The following is a 6,853-nucleotide window of genomic DNA, read 5'->3' as shown; positions in this document are numbered from 1 at the left end:
CAATATAACGTGTAAGAAATGCACAACACTGTTACTTACTGTTGCAGAGTCCCTACATGCCTGATGTCTACTTGATAAATGCCACAGCTACTGAAACCCTGTTCTCAAGCTACAGAATGTAAAATGCCTAATTTTAGACACTCAATTTAGTATCAGGGCATGTGGTCTAATGTGGTTCAGCTATCCCTCGCTAACTAACCAAAGAAGAAGAAATTGCATTTGTCCTCAACTCAAGCTGAATAATTAAGACCATTCATCCTACAGATGAACTCCAGCAAAATTGCAGTTTTGTTGAATAACTTTCCTTTGTATGTCTTGAATCCTGTCAGCATTTCTAAGTGTCCTTCTCAGAATAACTAAAACATTCTGCAAAATCCAAAACATACAAATTTCTCTAAATCTATCTATGCTACTGGAACACCACACTTGCATTCTTGGGAAACCCAAAAAAGCAACGTGCATCACTGAAAGGTATGCCCCAAAAGCCTCAACTCCTTCATTTATGGCTCCCTAGCAATGCACTGTGCAGCTGTCTGTATTCAGATGGATTGATATCTGCAGATATTTTTACTTGTTCCATAAAACTGAAAAATGATAGCACTTCAAGTGTCTGTTGCCCACTGCCTTCTTATATCTTTGTTTAGTCTAGCACATTAGCAAATGCATCTTGTACACTTTCCTGGAGGTTACAGTAACATGCAGCAATACCAAGTTATTTTAAGGTTTTCCCCCAAAATTCTGGCTAAGCTGGCAAAGTGCCAGAATTTTCAAGCATCTCTAAAATAACTTCGTATAAGAAAAGAAGGTCACTCCCAAATTTTAACCCATGTCATTAAATGAACACATTACGGTGAAATAATAATGACGAAACAATTAAGATTATATTAAGTCTTGATAGTTTAAGATATTACAGAGGTCAAAAGTAACTTCAGGAACTTCAGAACTTTTTGAGACAGGGTTATGTTTTTTTTAAAAAATGCCTATCCTTCATAAGGTAGCTTAAAATATAAAACCTGTACAGGTCCTGAGCAACTGTCTGTAGGCACTGCCATGGAAAACTTCTTTTGTTTGATGATAGGAGCAACTACAACACAAAGCCAAGACACCAGACTCAAAGTACTGCGAGTCTGTTAGAGAGGAAAACAATCCAGCAAAATTATTTTGTCTACTCTTACTCTGTATTCTAGATTACACCTACCTCTTTATACATGCTGAAGTTAAATACTAGAATGGCCAAAGACCAGTGTGAGAACTTATTCATTGTTAACCCGTTTGAATTATAACATTGAACACAATAGAGGACAAAAAGAGAAAAAAAAAAATGCAGACAATTCCCAAAACAAGAGTAGCAAACAAGGGGAGAGAAGTAAGAATTTAAAAGTCAAGGTTCTAATTAAAAAATGAACAAAATATATTTAAATTGCCAGAAATTGCTGTACAGACAGGTTTCCATGACCTGGAGTAGCAAGAGACAAGGATTCTCGAAATACAGAAAAACAAAGTAATACAGGTTCTGCAGAACACACAAGAGGATTGGTGCATGTAAGCAGCTCTGCATGGCTTACAGGATAAGGCTCTGTGACATGTGGAAGCAACTTAAATGGCTTCTTAATGAGGGATGGTCTGGGAAGTAACAGAACTGCTTCTGCTTCCCCAGCTGTAATAAATCTTACTGGATCTACATGGTTTCAGGAGATAACTCCAGTGTCTCTCCCTGCATGGAACAGTAATTTCATAACCTAGGAAAACCTAACATTGACAAATAAAGGAGTAACAAATGAATGAATCATGGAAAATAAAATTATGCAGTCATCACGGTGATGGGTTCCAGCACTGCTGATAACTTTAAAACTCAAGACCAGAAAACTTATTAATATATTTGGTCTGGTTCATATGAGGGAATTCAGGGGAAACTGCAGCTGTCAGTGAAACCCCACTCTGGCCTTTTAATTGGCAATGCTCTAGAAGAAAGGAATGCCCTTCTCCTCATTAAAAAAGTATTTCATTTCATCCAACACTGCAGAGTTCACTGTGTCTGAAGGCACTGTTTCTATAACAGACACATAATTCTTCAAAATAAATCGGCTTTGTAAAGATAACAACTCCAATAAGAGGAGTATTGGTAGGTTTTCAAGAATCCTAATTTGTTAATGATGATGCCATCTTCTGGCAAAAAAAATACAAGTTTTACTTTTTATTTCTTTTTCTTTTTTTTTCTTTTTTTTATTTACAATAAATAATAGCCACCATTCCCTCAGTTATTGTCAAGATCAGATTTTGCTTGTTCACCTCAGAGAGCATTGTGTTTTGGGGCAGAAAAACGAATCATAGAACCATTTGGGTTGGAAAAGACCCTTGGGATGACCAAGCCCAACCATCATCCCTACTCTACAAAGTTTTCCCCTAAACCATCTCCACCAACACCACATCCAAACGACCCTTAAACACATCCAGGGATGCTGACTCAACCACCTCCCTGGGCAGCCTATTCCAGTGTCTAATCACTCCTTCTGTGAAAAAAAATTTCCTAATGTCCAGTCTAAACATGCCCTGCTGCAGCTTGAAGCCATTCCCTCTTGTTCTGTCGCTAATGACCTGTGAGAAGAGACCAGCACCTACCTCTCTGCAATGACCTTTCAGGTAGTTGCAGAGACTGAGATCTACCCTCAGCCTCCTCTTTCTCAGACTAAACATTCCCAGCTCCTTCAAGCGTTCTTCACAAGATTAATACTCTAGACCCTTCACCAGCTTCGTTGCCCTCCTCTGCACTTGGTCCAGCACCTCGATATCTCTCTTGAATTGAGGTGCCCAAAACTGGACATGACACTCCAGGTGAGGCCTCACCAGTGCTGAGTATAGGGGGACAATCACCTCTCTACTTCTGTTGGTCACACTATTTCTAATACCAGCCAGGATGCCACTGGCTTTCTTGGCCACCTGGGCACACACTGGCTCATATTCAGCTGCTTGTCAATTAGAACCCCCAGGTCCTTTTCTGCCAGACACTTTCCACCCACACTTCCCCAAGCCTGGAGCCTTGCATGGGGTTGTTGTGGCCCAAGTGCAGGACCCAGCACTTTGCCTTGTTGAAGCCCAGACCATTGACATTAGCCCAACGATCCAATCTATCCAAGTCTCTCTGTAGACCTTCCCTATCCTCATGCAGATCAACACTCCCACCTAATTTGGTGTCATCTGAAAACTTACTGATGGTATACTCTATGTCCTTATCAAGATCATCAATAAAGATGTTAAACAGAAACGGTCCCAACACTGAGCCCTGAGGAGCAATCACTTGTGACTGGCCCCAGTTGGATTTGACTCCACTGACCACCACTCTTTGGGCCCAGCTGTTCAGCCAGTGCTTGATCCAACAGATCGTGTGCGCATCCAGACCACAAGCAGCCAGTTTTTCATGAGAGTTCTATGGGGACTCCTTTCTCTTTTATATCAAAGCCTAGATCTTATTCTCTGCAAAGCTGTGGGTGGTTTCACTGAAAAAGATCGAGACAAAAGCCTAAGACTTCTTAAAATAATTGTATACAATATATTTTGAGAAAGAAGTGAGTCAGTAAGAGGATATAATTCTCCATGAGCACCCAGTTACAATATCAGATAGTTTCAGGCCTACGAAAAACTTTTCACTTAATCTCTGTTATGACATCACTTGTAATTCTTCTGCTGTTCTGTGGTTGCCCTTCTCATTTTAACTATCAGAAAGACTCAGCTTCACTTAAAAATTTTCACCATCTACTCACACAAGCAACCTGCTTTGCCCTTGGCAAAAAAAATGCTGGAGCTGCTCAGTGGAACAGTGAAATCAGCAAAGTCCAGAGCATCTTTACTTACTAACACACAGGCAAGAAGTGAGGGAGAAATAGCTACTCATAGGATCACAGAATAATTTGGGTTGGAAGGGACCTTAAAGATCATCTAGTTCCATCCCTTCCTGCATGGGCAGGGACACCTCACAATAGACTAGGTTGCTCTGAGCCCTGTCCAGCCTGGCCTGGGCAACCTATGCCAGTGTCTCATCACCCATAGAGAAAAGAACTTCTTCCTAATGTCTAATCCACATATCCACACTTCCAGTTTGAATCAATTCCTGCTCATCCTATCACTCTGTGCCCCTGTAAAAAGTTCCTTTCCAGCTTTCCTGCAGTGTCTTCAGGTACTGGACGGTGCTCTAAGATCTCCCTGGAGCCTTATGTTCTCCAGACTGAACAGCCCCAACTCTCTCAGTCTGTCCCCATAGCAGAGGTGCTCCAGCCCTCTCATCATCTTCATGGCCCTCCTCTAGACTCAATCCAGAAGGTCCATGTACTTCTCCTGTAGGGGATCCAGAACTGGCCACAGCACTGCAGGGGAGTCTCACAAGAGCAGAGCAGAGGAGGAGGATCCCCTCCCTTGACCTTCCCTTAATGGTGGCACACCTCACTGCTGGAGCATACCAGACACCTGAACAAGGGACCAGTCAGCCTGTCATCTTTAGGTGGCAAACCTTAATGCTCTACAACATATTTCTTGTGCAAATGAGTTTCACAAGGATCCTAAAAGTCTGGCAGATGCTGGTAATGGGTAAGCACTTACTGTAAAAAAGAATTAGAATTTTATATAAGGGGACCAGCTCAAAACACAGAGGAAGATCACAGCTTGTCATCAAAGAGCTCCTTTTCTGCTTCAGTGATAGAGCATTTTTAAAGAACTTAAAGCTGGGTGGAAAAGGAAAGTAATAAAAAATAGTAGAAACTAGTGGTTACATTTTACTTATTCTGAAGGAAATTAACTTACCACAAAATCATGCTCTAGGAGCTGATCCTCCATTTTAAAATGCTTTTAATTAGCTCTCACACAGATCTGTTCACTCTCAATGCACTTTCAAAGTGGAGAAAGGGCTGACCTTCAGAAATGCTGCTCAGTGTCAATCACTGTGTGTAAAATAAATCACATAAAATTCCTACATAGATACTTTTAAGAACATAGCAGCCTTAGACCACCATATCTTGATCCTCATTAACCTCTGATACATTCAAGATCTTAGCGCACCATTTACTTGAAGAACACTTACATGCCCTGTTGTCCCACTGTTGCTCACTCAGATTTACCTGACAATTTTAGATGACGTCCACTACCAAGACATGACACAAGCATCACCACAATCATATTTTAAAGAACAGAAATCAGAAGTGAAGCAATCTTATGTGGCACTCCTATAAATGCAAGCTAACAAAATTACACATTTAATTCTGCAAATAATCTTAAAGTAATAACTCTAAATCACAAACTCTGGTCTGGTACTTACATAATTTTATTAGGCAGAATTTCAAGGGCATTTAAGTGTAGTAATTGCTAATCAGTGTACAAAACCTAAACAGCACCTTGTTTTCCTGCCTATCACTTGGTATTATGCAAGTCATTTTACTTTACAAGTTTAAAAAGCAAAAGTTAAGAACTTACAAATCTTGTAAGCACATGTAGCAGGTAGGTGTGTTTCCTCTTCTGACCAGAACTGTAACAGTGTACTGTGCTCATTACCTGTAACCATGTTACCCCAAATGAGGCTTTAGCACAGGCTCTGTCCATGCCAAAGTATTTGCTGCTCTTTGAGATACAGAAGCAGAGGACCAGAATGAAGCCTGCCTGGCAATCACATGGTAGAGAAAAGGGAGACTAACTAACTCATGTTACCAGTCATCCGTCTTTACTTCCTACTTAACGGAACACTAAGCCCTCTTTAAACTGTGATACAAAGCCAAACCTGATTTAGCCCTCCAGAAGTGCACGGTTGATTTGCTTTTCCAGAGCACCACACAATATGCTTTAATCACTCTGACCTCATTCCTTGGAAACCAGGGTATTCCTGGGACGAAAGGAGGTCAGGGCGCAGTTGCACTTTGTAATAGACACAAGTTCCATAATGAGAGGTAATATGTGTGTGACACGAGTTCATCATTTTAGTTTAGTGCAGGGACCTAAGAAACAGCCTTTGATGCTGCAGCAGATCCCTCTGTAAAATCATGGGATTACACCACACAAATCCCTGCACATACACACACACACTGTGGCATCAAACATTCAGCTGCTCATTGGAACGGGTGCTGAACCACCCCCTTTTAAAGCTACAAGGAACATAGCTGAATTCTAGCAATAGATAAAACCCTATCGTTTCAGTATTGAACAAGTAGTGGGAGAGGAGGAAATGCTTCCAGTGTTAAGTGGCAACGGTTTTACAGTTGGACCATCAGGCAGGTCTTCTGGCAGCAACGCTCCCTCGTCCTCTGCTACTGGACATAACTGATCAACACAACAAAACGTTGGGGTTTTTCCCCCCCGTGTCTTTCAACAAGAGTATTTTTCAATTGGCAAGAGGCTGCTGTTTTTTATAATCACGCCTATACACTAAGTATAGCCTGGTGACCTCAGCAGAAGACACCCCCTCCTACAGCTGATGCCCCGACAACTGCTTAAAACAACAGCTGCAGTGGGAATGGGAAGTGTCTAATATTCAACCACAAGCTAAGAAAATAACCTGCGAGTTATCTTGGGATGCTGATTATTTGAAAATTGTGCCCGAGCTTGTCCTGGCAGCAAGTCCTGCCAAATGGCTCTCGGCATGTGTTTTATAAGTGTATCAAAAAAACCTCCACCGTGCCTCTGGAATTACCCGTTGCGGCTGAGGGGGGATATGCCCACTGAATTTAGCCACGCTGGGATTTATAGCTTCCCTCGCTGCGTTTAGCCCCAGACTGTGCAAATTCAATAGCTTCAGCCCCTCGGAAGAAGGGGAGCAGGGATGAGGGCCGCTCCCCCCCGCCGTGAGCGGGCTCCCCTCCCATCCTTCCCAGCGCTGTCC

This window comes from Chaetura pelagica, unplaced genomic scaffold (assembly GCF_000747805.2).
Source record: "Chaetura pelagica isolate M959 unplaced genomic scaffold, ChaPel_1.0 scaffold283, whole genome shotgun sequence".
NCBI lineage: Eukaryota > Metazoa > Chordata > Aves > Apodiformes > Apodidae > Chaetura > Chaetura pelagica.
The sequence above is the reverse complement of the archived record's forward strand: the minus strand, read 5'-3'. Positions refer to the sequence as shown.